General features: G+C 45.5%; 1 pseudogene; it reads left to right on the top strand.

Moving 5' to 3' along the window:
• LOC137536823 (zinc finger protein 665-like) overlaps positions 1 to 13,011 on the top strand; it is a 28,655-nt pseudogene extending 15,644 nt beyond the window's left edge.
• The last annotated feature ends 415 nt before the right edge of the window (positions 13,012 to 13,426 follow it).

Below are 13,426 nucleotides of genomic sequence, written 5' to 3'. Positions count from 1 at the left end.
AGCCACAGGCACAGCACTGGACTTCAGCACAGAGGGAGGCACAACGGAGGGCAGAAAGAGGCACAGTGGGACTGAGGGATGCACAAAGGCCAGAGGTAACACAAGGAGACATGGCGGACAGAAGGCGTCACAAGGGGGGAAGAAGGAAGTACAGGGAACTGAAGGAAGCACTATGGGGGAAGAATGCAGAACAAAGGGGTACAGAAAGAGGCACATGGGGGACAGAAAGAGACACAGGGGGACAGGAGGAGGTGCAGGGGCATAACAACCAAGCAACCTCCACAGCGGATGACATGGGGGGGGGGCATGGGGGAAGGCCTCGGCCTGTCGGCTCTGGGGCTGCTTGCACAGGGCCATTTTTATGTGCAGTCTGGGTGCAGCCCAGGAGGGGGGTGCAGCAGACACACACAGCCGTTGGATGGTTGCCAAACTTCCCCTTCCCTCTCCTCCAGAAATAAGGAGCAAGAGAAACAGAAGATCCGAGCACCAACCAATACTTGCAAAGTCACCTTTTATTTACCCCTCACACCATTTGTGATTTATTGCCTTTGAAGAAGCTGGACATCCTGTGAAAGGGCTGTTAGGCCAGAAACTTGTATTGTATGTCGGATGGTGTGAGGGGTGATAAAAAGGTGACTTTGCAAGTATTGGCTGGGCCTGGATCTTCTGTTTCTCTTGCTGCCACTTTGAGTCTCCATTCCGGAGGCACAGCCATTGCACCTGCCACCCCTCTACTGCTAGTCAGACATCTCTACCTCTCATTACACATCCAGAAATGAGAGCAGCAGCCAGTCAGGCAGACTCACCTCTTCCACGTTCCATGCGCTTCCAGTTTTCTAAATTTTCATTACTTACTGTACTTCCTATTTAGCAGAAGTAGAGTGAGCAGTGGAGACAGAGAAGACGGGTGGCCATGGAGCTCTAGTGCATGAAATGTGGAAGAGGTGAGTCTCCCTACCCTGCCACTGCTCTAATTTCATGAAGGTGGAGCGCTGAAGGGAGGCCCGAGGTGAGGGAAGGGGGAAGTCGGGCCCCCTTCCCTGCGGCTGTGTTCCCACTGCTCCTACCTCCGGCTACCTATACTGGGGGCACCTATGCCTGGCTACCTATACTGGGGGCACCTATACATATACTGGGGGCATCTATACCAGGCTACCTATACTGGGGGCACCTATGCCTGGCTACCTATACTGGGGGCACCTATACCAGGCTACCTATACGGGGGGCACCTATGCCTGGCTATCTATACTGGGGGCACCTATGCCTGGCTATCTATACTGGGGGCACCTATGCCTGGCTATCTATACTGGGGGCACCTATACCAGGCTACCTATACTGGGGGCACCTATACCAGGCTACCTATACTGGGGGCACCTATGTCTGGCTACCTATACTGCGGGCACCTATACCAGGCCGACTATACTGGAGGCACCTATGCCTGGCTACCTATACTGGAGGCACCTATGCCTGGCTACCTATACTGGGGGCACCTATACCTGGCTACCTATACTGGGGGCACCTATGTCTGGCTACCTATACTGGGGGCACCTATACCAGGCTGATTACACTGGAAGCACCTATACCTGACTACCTACAATAGCAATAAGAAGTATGTTATCCCTTTGGAGTTATATGGATTTTTGTACAAATTGGTCAGTGGCTGGATAGTGTACTGGTTAAAGGCACCGCCTTTGATATGGCAGACCAGGGTTTGAATCCTGGCTAGGGTCAGTACCTATTCAGCAAGGAGTTCAAGGCAAGACTCCCTAACACTACAGGGTGGCCTCTTGAGCGCGTCCCAGTGGCTGCAGCTCTTGAGCACTTTGAGTCCAACAGGAGAAAAGCGCTATACAGATGTTCGGATTATTATAAAATACGATCTGATCTTCATCCAAGTTACAACAACAGACATTCACAGTCTGCTTAAACTAATACCACTCCAGCTGGCTGACACCTCAGTCCAATTAGCTCTTGGAGATGTCATTAGTCTAGGAGCTCACATACCTTTTCCAGCTGAACTGTGAAAGTAAGGCCACATCTGGAATATGGAATTCAGTTCTGGGCACCACATTACAAAAAAGATATTGCAGTTTTAGAGCAGGTGCAGAGACGAGTAACAAAATTGATATGTGGGATGGAGGGTCTCACTTATCGAGAAAGGTTAGATAAACTGGGTTTCTTTAGTCTAGAGAAAAGACGCCTTAGAGGGGATCTAATTAACATGTTTAAATACATCAGAGGGCAATATAATACCTTGGCGGATGAGCTTTTTGTCCCTAGGCCTTCTCAAAGGACTAGAGGACATGATCTGCGCATGGAGGAAAAACGTTTTAGCCATTTATTTAGGAAAGGGTTCTTTACAGTTAGAGTGATTAAGATGTGGAATGCATTGCCACAGGAAGTCGTTATGGCAAACCCTATACCTGCATTTAAAGGGGGCTTAGATGCTTTCCTTGCGTTGAAAGACATCCATGGCTACAATTGCTAGGTAATGCCTAATGATGTTGATCCAGGGATTTTATCTGATTGCCATCTGGAGTCGGGAAGGAATTTTTCCCTTTAGGGGCTAATTGGACCATGCCTTGTAAGGGTTTTTTCGCCTTCCTCTGGATCAACAGGGATATGTGAGGGAGCGGGCTGGTGTTGTACTTTATACTGGTTGAACTTGATGGACGTATGTCTTTTTTCAACCAAAATAACTATGTAACTATGTAACTATGTAATGTTTACATGGTGTGTTCAATAAAAACATGGAAACATTTAATTGTGTGGTATTAGTTCAAGCAGACTGTGATTGTCTATTGTTGTGAGGCGCTACACCTGCTATTGCTGAAATTCTGTCTTGTCCCCACTTTTATTGCCTGATGGAGCGGGCTGGGCCTGCGAAACGCGTTGCACTGTTTTGGGGTACTAATTAATAAATGTGACTACTATTCAGACAGTCTTTCGTGTCTGCTTTATGGAGGTAAGTCCACCACTTCCTCCTAGCAAATTTTAAAGTTTTTATCCACTTTTATCCTGCTGGCGCCTCTGTTCTCCTACTGCTATTTCACCGTGTGTGACACTCCACAGCCCACTGGCACCCATAGCTGTGTTCTGAATGTAATATGTTTTCTGCCCTTTAGGCATTAAAACCTGACTGTTTTAAGGGGAAGGAGGAGGGCCCCATCCAAAGTTTTGCAGGGGGGGCGGTTCCTCCCATGAACAGGGGGGGGGGCAAAAGGAGGAACAGGGGGACGGAAGGAGGAACAGGGGGACAGAAGGAGGCACAAAGTGGGACAGAAGAAGGCACATGGGGAAGGAAGGAGGCACGGGGGACAGGGGGATGCACGGGAGGGAGAGGAGGGACAGTGGTGGCTGCTTGCAACTTGCAAACAAAGTACTCAACCAGTCAGAGTGTGCTTTAGGCACAAAAGTTGGAATGTGGGAGTAAGGGGTTGCCCTTGAAACAGCACCACCCTAGTATCTATCTAATATTATAAATGCGAAAGTTTGGATGTTTGTTTGTTACTCAATCATGCAGGAATGGCTGAACGGATTTGAATGAAATTTGGCACACACATAGTACATTTCCTGGAATAACATATAGGATACTTTTTATCCCCATAACCAAAAAGTGGACTGAGACAAATACACATTTCACTGGGAAAATGTACACTGCACTCATTCTTACACTGTTAACCACCTGAGCGGTCTGGACGAGCTCAGCTCGTCCAACACCGCCGGAGGTCGCCGCTCAGGCCCTGCTGGGCCGATTTTCATCAAATAAAAAGCAGCACACGCAGCCGGCACTTTGCCAGCCGCGTGTGCTGCCTGATCGCCGCCGCTCTGCGGCGATCCGCCGCGAGCAGCGGCGAAAGAGGGTCCCCCCAGCCGCCTGAGCCCAGCGTAGCCGGAACAAAAAGTTCCGGCCAGCGCTAAGGGCTGGATCGGAGGCGGCTGACGTCAGGACGTCGGCTGACGTCGATGACGTCACTTCGCTCGTCGCTATGGCGACGATATAAGCAAAACAAGGAAGGCCGCTCATTGCGGCCTTCCTTGTTTATTCTGGGCGCCGGAGGCGATCGGAAGATCGCCTCCGGAGCGCCCTCTAGTGGGCTTTCATGCAGCCAACTTTCAGTTGGCTGCATGAAATAGTTTTTTTTTTATTTAAAAAAAACCCTCCCGCAGCCACCCTGGCGATTTAATCAGAACGCCAGGGTGGTTAATGGTAGGGTTCTCAAACTTTGCACAGTTGGTGACTGGGTGACTGGGATTAAAGTGGATCTGAGATAAACTTTTACTCAATGCATAATTGTGTTCTTTTCATATAGTTTATAGTGCATTCCACAAGCCAAATACTTTTTTTGTTTTGTTTTAATACTTTAATTCCTTTTAAACTAAACAACCCTCGCCCACAGGATCTTCAGAGAGCCTTGGCACTGTAGCAAGGGCTTATGGGAGCTCAGTCTAGGCAGGAGGAGGAGGAGGTTACTAGCCAAAGATTTCAGAGGCAGAGCGGAGAAGGGAGGAGGAGAGCAGAGTGAATTTGCTAGAGATGCTATCAGTTTGCCTGTGTGTAATGTGACAAACAAAACATGGTTGCCCTCATTGTATATACAAATTATAAACTGTTGAAGCTGTTTGCAGCTAGATTTGCTGTGTAAATTATCTAAACTTTAGAAAAGATATATAGAGTTATAGTTGTTATAGTTAGTTTTTCATCTCGGATCCGCTTTAATGTTCACCTATTGATTTTCAAGGGGAATATTTAATTGCTGACATTCTTGCGCTGTTAATGGCACAAGCCTCAAACCTGGTACAGTTGGTCATTTGGGTCACTGAGGTTTAAATTCAGAAAAGGGGTGGAGCCACAAACAGCCAATCAGATTTGTTTCATTTCAACGCAAATTATAAAGCCAAAGACCACAAAGCTCACAAACTAGGCCATTGAGTAACTGATTAATTGTGTGTTAGGGTTAGAGAAAGTGGGTGGAGCCAACAGCAGCCAGATACATACCCGGCCAATGCTGGGCCATCAGCTAGTTTAGAAGTAAATGACATATCTGTATTCAATAATTTTGCAATCCATATGAAAATCTTCAAAAGATAAAAACAATTAAAAACAAGCCTCAGATACCAATCCATATATGATATAAACATGTATCAATAATCCATAAACTGAGTGAAAAATAGACCTGGTATACCAATAATTAGACCGTGTGTCAGTATGACACAGATTCAAGATACTGTGTCTGACCTACAAATCTGTCCACAAAACCTGTCCAACCTACATTTCTTACTCAGAGGTACACACCTAGCCGCTCACTCCGCTCTTCCAATGAACTTCGCCTAACCGCCCCCCGCATCACCCAGTCCCATGCACGCCTCCAGGACTTCTCAAGAGCTGCTCCAACACTATGAAACTCCCTACCTCCACCCATTAGGGCAGCCCCCTCCTTCAACAATTTCAAGAAAGCCCTCAAAACTCACCTTTTCACTCTGGCCTACTACCCCTCACAAGTGCTCTAAACCTACAGCTGAACTCTGGTCCCCTACCATTCGTGTCCTTACCTCTCCCTCTAGATTGTAAGCCTTTGGGCAGGGTCCTCCTCCTTTTGTGTCCTACCTGATCTTGCACCTCCATTACTGTGAACCCATGCTTTGCATCTGAGTGAACCTAATTTGCCTAATCTCCATGCTCCATCCAGTGACTGACTAAGCATTACCTTGTACTCATACTGTGCTGCATGATCTGGTCTTTCTTGCATTCCTGTATTGTCATATTGCTGTATGTCACCCTTAAATATTGTCTGTAACCTAAATTAATGTTCAGCGCTGCGTAATATGTTGGCGCTTTATAAATACAATAAATAATAATAATAATAATATGTGAACCCGGGTTCAGTACTGTTTAAGACGGGGAGCCGTGTACAAGGTAAAGTGCCAAACGTGCAATAAAAAGTATTCAGAAAATCAAAGTAATATCAAAGTTATGAATACATTGTGCAAAACATGATTAGTAGAGACGAACATCAAATTTGCCTTTCACAAACGGCAAATTTCCGGAAAAGTTCGAGTTCGCACAAACCGCCATAGACCTCAATGGGCAGGCGGATTTAGGAACCTACAAAGACTGTTTCTGGCCACAAAAGTGATGGAAAACTTGTTTCAAGGGTCTAACACCTGGATAGGGGCATGCCGGAGGGGGATCCATGCCAAAAGTCCTACCAAAAATGACAGAGTTGATGCAGAGTCGGGTTTTCATCCCTAAAGGGCAGTAATCACAGTACATTCCAACATTTGAGGAATAAAGGGCTGCTTTTAAATGTCCAGAGTAGGGATATAAGGGTTATGCCTGCTTCATACTGACAGACCAAATACCACATTTACTAAGATTGGGCACTAACAGGTCTTTAAGGCCCTTAGGTGTGTGTGAACTGACCAATGTGGCGTATAGCAGAGGCCAGGATGGGAAGTTAAAAATGGAGCTATATGGTGAAGACAAACTGACAGACTTTTAAGCCTATTTGTGAACTCCTTCATGCCAACTAGTTTCACAACCAAGCAGCTATGCGAGATTGAGTTTAACCGGTCTATAAGGCCCTTAGATGTGCGGGTGCTGCATGCGCGCTCAGCAGAAGCAGACACTAGACAGGCTCAGTCTACAACCTATGGGGTTTTTTGGGGTTTTTTCTTAAAGCATATGTGTCAAATTTATTTAAAAAAAATATTTTGAAAGTCTTTTATGAAAAAAATAATAAAAACAACACAAATACAAAGTTATTTTTGGAAAAAAAACGGACAATGTTATTTAAATTTCATTTTTTTTTAAATTACAATAACAAAATTATAGCATAGTGGAAGCCTGCCTGGCAGGCAATAAAATGCAGACTACACCAGACAGGCTCAGTCTACAACCTATTTTCTGAAAGGAATCGTCAGGCAAAAACAAAAAATGAGTTTCACTTACCTGGGGCTTCTACCAGCCCAATGCAGCCATCCTGTGCCCTCGTAGTCACTCACTGCTGCTCCGGTTCCCTTATGCCAGCTAGTTTTGCTTTTGCCGACCTTGGGGTCGGTGGGCCGCATTGCGTACATTTTTACGCATTCCCGCTGGTGCAGGTACATTAACGCAGACATTTTACGGTTTAGTGGTGCAATGCGTACATTTTTACGTGTTGCATCACCGCTGATCTTCCCCTCTCTGCATAGCTGCTGATACACACGCTGCTTCCTGCTAAACAGGAAGCAGCGTGTGTATCAGCATCTATGCAGAGCAGGAGGAGACCGGCGGCGAGTTAGCGGCGATTGGAACCAGGGAGGTGAGTAGTTTATTACAGCGCTTCCCTGCGCATTACTCTGCACTCCGAGGGAGGGGCATGGAGGGCAGCCTGGGGAAAGGAAGGGAGGGAGAGGTCGGGCTGCCCTCCCCACGGCTGCGGCTCCCCCCTCCATTATGGGGGTGGGGGGCACCTACCTAACCTATACTGGGGGGGCACCTACCTAATCTAACCTATACTGGGGGGCAGCTACCTAACCTATCCTGGGGGGCACCAACCTAATCTAACCTTTACTGGGGGGCAGCTACCTAACCTATCCTGGGGGGCAGCTACCTAATCTAACATATACTGGGGGGCACCTACCTAATCTAACCTATACTGCGGGGCACCTACCTAATCTAACCTATACTGGGGGCACCTACCTATCTAACCTATGCTGGAGGCAGCTATTCTGGCTACCTATATTAGAGGCACCCACCTAGCTAACCTGTACTGGGGGCACCCACCTATCTAACTTATACCAGGGGCGCCTGCCTATCTAACCTATACTGGGGGCAACTATACTGGCTACCTATGCTGGAGGCACCTACCTGGCTAACCTATACCGGGGGCAACTATACTGGCTTACCTATGCCTGGCTACCTATACTGGGGAGACCTATAGCTGGCTACCTATACAGGGGTACCTATTCTTGGCTTCCAATACTGGGGGGACCTATACTGAGTGCAACTAGACCTGGCTAACCTATACTGCGGGCACCCATACCCTGCTTTGGGGGGGGGGGGCGCAATTTTTGAGTATGCAAGGGAGAATGCAAGGCCAGTGCTTCTGTGTGTAACTCTGCTTACAGAATAAGAGGAGGTGAGCCAGAAGACAGCCGGGTGTTCACCAAAACTAGCCGGGTGGAGCACCCGGCTAAAAGAGCCTGGGGAGAACACTGAATAAGATTGCATTTGTGGGGAAGTCTACTGCAAATAAGATTGCATTTGTGGGTAAAACTGCTGCCAATAAGACTTCATTTGTGGAGAAATTTGCTGCCCATCTCATTGCATTTGTGGGGAAATCTACTGCCAATCTCATTGCATTTGTGGAGAAATCTGCTGCCAATAAGATTGTATTTGTGGGGAAATCTGCAGCCAATTTTATTGCATTTGTGGGGAAATGTGCTGCCAATCTCATAGCATTTGTGGGGAAATCTGCTGCCAATCTCATAGCTTTTGTGGGGAAATATGCTGCCAATCTGATTCCATTTGTGGGGAAATATGCTGCCAATCTCATTGCATTTGTGGGGAAATGTGCTGCCAATCTCATAGTATTTGTGGGGAAATCTGCTGCCAACCTCATGGCATTTGTGGGGAAATAGGCTGCCAATCTGATTCCATTTGTGGGGAAGTATGCTGCCAATCTCATTGCATTTGTAGAGAAATATGCTGCCAATCTGATTCTATTTGTGGGGAAAACTGTTGCCAATCTCATTGCATTTAGTGGGGAAAATTTCTGCGAATCTGATTGCATTTTGTGGTCGGCCTGCCCTCCACCATGTGTTTTCTTTTTTATCGGTTGTCCATAGCGGCAGTGTGTGCTGATCTCTGCTACTTCCGGTATGTTCACTATAATCTGTTGCTCTTTGCCTGTAGGGATAGTAAACTAGCTGTAGTGTGTGCTGATCTCTGCTACCCCAGTATGTACAGTATAAGGTTACTCTGTGCCTGTAAGGATAGTAAAATAGCTGCAGCGTGTGCTGATCTCTGCTACCTACAGTATGTACAGTATAAGCTGTTACTCTTTGCCTTTACTGATTGTAAACTAGTTGCAGTGTGTGCTGATCTTTTACCTCCAGTATGTACAGTATAAGCTGTTACTCTGTGCCTTTACTGATTGTAAACTAGCTGCAGTGTGTGCTGATCTGTTACCTCCAGTATGTACAGTATAAGGTGTTGCTCTGTGCCTGTACTGATTGTAAACCAGCTGTATTATATATGTACAGTATTGGCTGTAAAGCCTGGTACACACATACAATTTTGAATAGCCAATTTTACTACTTCTAGGTATTATGAGAGCTCAGCTCTGTTCACAGTATTCAAAGTCTCTTGGCCCTCATACTACATGCAGTGGTAAAATTGGTCAGTGATTTACCAATCAAAATTGAATGTGTGTATGCATCTTTATTCTATGCCTATACTGATAGTAATCTATCTAATTAAAGGCTAGGGGGCTCCATCCAACATTTTGCTGGGCAGGCCCATTAGTATTAGGTTACAATCGCTGTTAAGTTGAAAACCAGTCTGCTCAAAACCAGATTTTTCCGTGATCACGATCATGGAAATCCGATTCGAATTAGAGTGCAAATTAGGTATTGAATTCGGAATCACGACGCGTAATTATGAATGGCCTTTAAATTGCTTCCAAAACTTTTTTTTTTATAGTAAATGATGCATGAAGCATCAAGTTTTTTTTTTTTTAAAGAAAAACAACAATTATTTATGTGGAGAGGTATAGTTAAAAAAAAAAGTTGTATTTGTTTGTTTGTTTATTCTTCTTCACCATCTTCTTCTTCATCTTTTTTTCATCTTCTTCTACTCCATCTTCATCTTCTTCTTCTGCTCCTTCTTCTTCTTCATCAAGTTCTTCTACATCTTTTTCTTCTTCTCCTTCTTCTTCTTCATCGTCTTCTCCATCTTCTTCAGCACAGCAGTAGATAACTAGAGTGAGTGATACTAAAAGACTGTCTGTCACGCACACTCAATACAGGCAGCCACAGCAGTCAAAAAGAATCAAACAGATGCTTGCCTGCCCACTTAATAGTAGTGCTGCTGCTAGTCTAACACTAATTCAACTAACAATACAAATGAACTACACTACACAACAACTAACTAATCCCTAACCTGCCTACAGGCTAGTAGGCTAAGGCTACCTAGGCTAGCAGGTCTAGCTTGCACACAGACCTAACAGCTAGCCTAGCACAGTATAATACAGTATACACTAGCTACTGACTGAAAACCATCACAATCAAATCACTATCTATCTATAGAGCAATACAATAAATGCGTTCAAAATGTGTTAATATGCAAAAACGCTGCGTAAACAGTGAGAAAAGCACTTGCTCAGACCAACAATAGCACTGGAGATGCTCTCAGTACCACAGAGTCACAAGCAAGGACGACATCCTCAACATGGCTGCCGCCTTATATAGAGGAGGGTAGGGCCAGGCTCCCCTCCTCTGATTGGTTGCTAGGGCCTCATCTGGGGGCCCTCTGATTGGCCCAGGGCCGAGGCAGAGGCAAGAGAGACTCCAGCCTCAGGGCACAGTGTAGGAGGGGGCGCACAACTCGCTCAGGTATCATTCCCCTATTGTGTTTGAAGCAATGAGAAATAAGAAACGGGATACATGGCCAGTGACTGCAAGCCAGATAACTAGAGATTAAGGTGTTGGGGGCCCTTGGTAACCTCTTAGTCTAATAGCAATCAATGTGTGACGGCTAAAGTAGTAGGGATGGAGGGGTGCACTTTGGTGTCTCAGCCTTGGGTGCTAGAGGACCTTGTCCCGGTTCTGGATTGGCCCAATGATGTAATCTCCCGGATTCATGATCAATTGTTAACCCGTGATCACGACTGAAATTCAAGTGCAATCACGGGTGCACTTGAATTCTGACCCGTGATCTGAATACTGAGCCCGTGATTTGAAAAATCGGCTGGTGATCACGGGTTAGCCGTGATCACGAGTTCGTGATGAGCAACCCTGCTTGCAAGCAGGTGTAGCTTGCGCTTGTACGGGGCCCCATAAACTCCTTTTACCCGGGGGGCCCCATGAGTTGTCAGTCTGCCCCTGTATAAGGAATAATGACACAAACAGAAACAAATAAAGAGTTGTGCTGTAAGTGATAATTGACTGTTGTTTTCTCTTACAGAGGTTGTTACATGTTCCAAAAGAGCTTCCAAGAAAACAGACATCATGCCTGATTCCATCCATGGTGAGCAGGAAACAGTCAAAGAGCAGAATGTGACAGATGACAGATTAGTGACATCAGATGAACAGGATGACAGCAGCAATGAGTCAAAGTACAACCCCTCTAATGATGAGTTGGACACCCACTCTGACACAGAGGAGCAAGAGCAAAAGACAACATCTAAAGGAAAGTCAGAGTTATCCTGTGATGAGTGTGGGAAACACTTCATATATAAATCCCATCTAACTATCCACCAGAGGCTTCATACGGGAGAGCGGCCTTATGAATGTTCAGAGTGTGGGAAACATTTCACTCAAAAATCACATCTTCAGATTCATCAGCATATCCATGCTGGGGTGAAGCCACATCACTGTGATGAGTGTGGGAAGGGGTTTCGCAATAAATCAGCACTTTTCACTCACCAGAGGCTTCATACGGGAGAGCGTCCTTATGATTGTTCAGAGTGTGGGAAACGCTTCACTCAAAAATCAACTCTTCAGACTCATCAGAGTATTCACACTGGAGTGAAGCCACATCACTGTGATGAGTGTGGGAAGGGGTTTAATTATAAAGCAGAGCTTATAACCCACCAGAGGTATCATATAGGGGAAATGCCTTTCCAGTGTACTGAGTGTGGGAAGAGTTATGCTACAAATCGTATACTTAGTAGACTTAAACTGTCCCACATGGAAGTCAAACAATTTTCATGTTCTAAGTGCACTAAAAGCTTCCCCACCAGAGCCCAACTACAAGCCCACCACCTTGTCCATACCGGAGAGAAGCCACATGAGTGCCCTGAGTGTGGGAAATGTTTCTCTACAAAGTCACATCTCAGCAGCCACCTGACAACCCATAGCAAAGAGAAACACTATAAGTGTTCTGAATGTGGAGAAGGTTTCCACCTTAAAATTCACCTTGTTCAACATGAAAGCTGTTATATGGTAGAGAAACCATTTAAGTGCCGTGACTGTGGGAAGGGGTTTTCTGCTAAGTCTCAGCTTCATGTACATGAGAGAAGTCACGCAGGAGAGAAACTGTTTGAGTGCCGTGAATGTGGGAAGGGGTTTTCCTTTGAGTCTACTCTTCATGTACATGAGAGATGTCACACAGGAGAGAAACCGTTTGAGTGCCGTGAATGTGGGAAGAGGTTTTCCACTAAGTCTTATCTTCATGTACACGAGAGAAGTCACACAGGAGAGAAACCATTTCAGTGCCGTGAATGTGGAAAGAGGTTTTCCCTGAAGTTTCAGCTTCATGTACATGAAAGAAGTCACACAGGAGAGAAACCGTTTGAGTGCCATGAATGTGGGAAGAGGTTTTCCCTGAAGTATAATCTTTATGTACATGAGAGAAGTCACACAGGAGAGAAACCGTTTGAGTGCCGTGAATGTGGGAAGGGGTTTACCACTAAGTTTTATCTTCAGGTACATGAGAGAAGACACACGGGAGAGAAACCGTTTGAATGCCGTGAATGTGGGAAGGGGTTTTGCACTAATGCTGAGCTTCATATACATGAGAGACGTCACACAGGAGAGAAACCGTTTGATTGCCATAAATGTGGGAAGGGGTTTACCACTAAGTCTTATCTTTATATACATGAGATGAGACATACGGGAGAGAAACCTTTTGAATGCCGTGAATGTGGGAAAGGGTTTTCCACTAATGTTGAGCTTCATATACATAAGACAATTCACACAGGAGAGAAACCGTTTTAGTGCCGTGAATGTGGGAAAAAGTTTAGCCAGAAGAATGATTTTCTTAGACATGAGAGAAGTCACACAGGAGAGAATTTGTTTGAGTAAAATGAATGCAGGAAAAAGTTCCTCTGCAAGTCTAAACTTCATAGACATGAGAAAAGTCACACAGGAGAGAAACCATTTCCATGTGCAGAATGTGGGAAATATTTTGCTGCAAAATACACATTGACAACACATATGCTCATTCACACGGATGACAAGCAGTTTGCCTGCTCAGAGTGTGGGAAGCAGTTTCCTGGTAAGAGAGCCCTACATCATCACCTCTCTACTGTGCATACATTAACTCAAGCATCCAGTATTTCGCGTACGTACAAAAAGGGCGCCTGGACAAGAAGGGCGCGGGGTGTAAACTCTAAATAATAATTAATCATTAATAGGGTTTATAAAAATAGTGTGCTATATTTCGTTTACAAATAAAGTATAACAAAATTATAAATCATTAAATAATGTTTATAAAATC

Source organism: Hyperolius riggenbachi, chromosome 10, assembly GCF_040937935.1.
Source record: "Hyperolius riggenbachi isolate aHypRig1 chromosome 10, aHypRig1.pri, whole genome shotgun sequence".
NCBI lineage: Eukaryota > Metazoa > Chordata > Amphibia > Anura > Hyperoliidae > Hyperolius > Hyperolius riggenbachi.
This window is presented reverse-complemented; position numbering and strand designations above follow the sequence as displayed.